The 2,871-nt window shown below is 44.4% G+C and overlaps 1 long non-coding RNA gene across 1 annotated transcript in view; it reads left to right on the top strand.

Annotated features, from left to right (window-relative positions):
* Positions 1 to 448: 448 nt before the first annotated feature.
* The window catches only part of LOC106817773, a 9,722-nt gene continuing 7,299 nt past the window's right edge, over positions 449 to 2,871 (top strand). The window contains exons 1-3 of the long non-coding RNA XR_001395101.1: positions 449 to 556; positions 1,204 to 1,428; positions 2,503 to 2,608. This is a non-coding gene — a long non-coding RNA (uncharacterized LOC106817773). The remainder of the gene's footprint in view (positions 557 to 1,203; positions 1,429 to 2,502; positions 2,609 to 2,871) is intronic.

The raw sequence follows: 2,871 nt of genomic DNA on the forward strand, positions 1-2,871 counted from the left end.
GAAGGAGACTAAGGAGGAGGAGGAGAATGAGACTGAGGAGGAGGAGGAGAAGGAGACTAAGGAGGAGGAGGAGAAGGAGACTAAAGAGGAGGAGGAGGAGACCAAGGAGAAGGAAGAAAAGGAGACTGAGGAAGAGGAGGAGGAGGAGGAGGAAGGGGAGGAGAAAAAGGAGACTGAGGAGGAGAAGGAGACTGAGGGGGAGAAGGAGACTGAGGAGGAGAAGGAGACTGAGGGGGAGAAGGAGACTGAGGAGGAAGAGAAGGAAAATGAAGAGTAGGGGGAGGAGGAGGAGGAGGAGGAGGAGGAGAAAGAGAGTGAGAGTGAGGTGGAAGAGGAGGAGGAGGAGGAGGAGGAGAAGGAGACTGAAGAGAAAGAGACTGAGGAGGAGGAGAAGAAGCATGAGACTGAGGAGGAGGATGCTAATACTGCTGTTGTGCTTGTAGAGGATCTAGCAATACTGGTGAATCCGACTCATCCGCTCGTCAGGCAGCAGATCTGTCCGGCGTTAGAGCGCGCTCGCAACATCATAAAACATCACGGACACTTCTGCATCGAGGTGACTTCTCATAGTTATAACTATTATTCAGGGGCGGATCCAGGATTTCTGAAAGGGTGGTGTCCAGAAAGAAATAAAGGACACTTTGTCCTGCTTAATTTCTCTGGTGTTTTAATAAGCTGCCGAATAAGCCACTTAGAGGCGGTTTGGGGGACCTCCCCCAAGAAAAATATTTTTAAATTGGTGCATTCTGAGAGCATCTGAGCAGTAATTTTGATGTCTAGAATGCAAGATGGAATTCCAAATTTTTAGCAGAAAATTACTTTTTTTAGGGCACTTTGAAATTAAAAGGGGGTCCGGACCCCTCGGACACCCCCCTAGATCCGCCAAATATGATAGTTATATGATAGTTATAACTATTTATGAATAGTTCATAATAGTTACGTGACTATATATATAGATCGCGCTCAATTGTACTTCGTGCTCGTATCAATTTCTGCTAATATAATTGCATATTAAAAGTTCATGGCGCTGTATTCCGTTACAGCAATAGAAATAACATAAGGTAGCCGCAGAAGTAATATATTTATTTCTCTATATATTTCTATGGTAACAGCCATATGTGTATAGCTATATGTATTCCGTTACAGCCATAGAGAGAATGAATGATGTAAGTTAAGTCACTATGTGTATTTCTATGACGTCAGCTAAACTTCAACATCATGGTCGCCACCTGGTGGAGTAAACGGATTGCGCAGACGCACGTCAACCTCGCGCGGGAATCGAAGATGAGTCATGACGCACGCATCTACGTCACCAACTTCCGGAAACCGGCCTATTTGTACCGGATGCGCATGCGCGCGGGTTCGATCGTGTTCTGGCTGCTGTGTGGATGCGGTCTCGGATGGATGCTCACCGCTCCGTGTTACCACGTACGTATATATACCTACCCTACCCCCCTACGCACCCTAACCCCACCTAAACCCAGCTGGTATTTGAAAAAACTAGTTAGGATTGTAGGGCGTTCGGGCAGTTTTAGAATCAGTATAAATAGACTCGCTCGGACAGAGAGAAGCATATTAGTTATTACATGGACACATACTATGTAAGATGTAGAGAATGGAAGACGAGACGCGGGACCTAGCCATGGGTACCTTGGTTGCCGTAGTATGCATATATTTGTGTGTTTGACGGAGTAGTAATACAGACAGAGTTCAATAACTAATCTGCGACTACGCCTCTATCTGACGAGACTCTACGCTGCTACTCTACCTTGCTATCTACGAAACATCTCTACAATTTGCCAACTCTACGCTGCTACGATTCCGGAGCTGAGGTTATCACCTAAATAGAAGTACAACATATATATGAATAAAATGAAATAACCCTTTATATTAACCGTCTCTGCTACGTATGCCACGCACAGCCGTCATCCTTTATTCTGCCCTCTGGTGGCGACGAGGGTGTATAATATAAGCAGACTAATTTCTGTTTTCCTTGCCGACCTTGTGTGTCTGGATGCGATAGCACGGCGTCATCGCATGCACTTTCCGCGTGCGAGCGCGCGTCTTTGACAACTCGCCTGCTGCTATAACCGCGCCTGAAGACTAGCGCACGTTCCTCGTATATTCTCGAAAGCATATAGTGTCCAGTTTCTTCTTCACATCAATTTCATTATTAAATTTATTCAATTATTATTTTTAATTATTATTTTATTCATTACATTTTATTATGTTTCGCCCACCAGCTTGCCGCGCATGCGCACGCACGACTACGGGTCTACGACGGACGTGACGCTGAATCTCTCCCACAGTCACGCGTCATAGTTCTACGCAAACTGCATCCAGCGCCCCCTTCGTACAACTCATGATAAATTATCATGATCATGATAACATATATCATAATATCATGAGCCAGAGCGAGAGCGCCATTTGTCGTGGAGTTTGAGTTTTACGAGTAAACGCGGAATATTGAAGTATCTTTCTCTCTCACACGCGCGCACGCAGGCCGTCAGGAAGGCAACGTGCCAGGACATTGTAGTCTGCATTCACGTCCACAACTATGATGAGGACATCATTGAACAAACGATACGCGACCATCTACTTGGGAACGGTGAGTGTTCATTAACCAATGAGTTATAATTATCGTGTAGTTATCCAAAGAAAAAGAAAACGATTTTGATAAAAAGATAACGATAGTTCGAAGCATATACGTATTGAATGCATGAGTGTGAAGTGTGTTAAAATGGAAAAAATATCAAAAGAGATTGCCGTATACATGCAGAAATCCCCCAAGACTGTCGCTGTGGAATTATGTCGTTAATAAATTGACTAGCTAATTAATTATTTTTCACAATTCAATTGTGAGAACAGACT

This window comes from Priapulus caudatus, unplaced genomic scaffold, assembly GCF_000485595.1.
Source record: "Priapulus caudatus unplaced genomic scaffold, Priapulus_caudatus-5.0.1 Scaffold1859, whole genome shotgun sequence".
Lineage (NCBI taxonomy): Eukaryota > Metazoa > Priapulida > Priapulimorpha > Priapulimorphida > Priapulidae > Priapulus > Priapulus caudatus.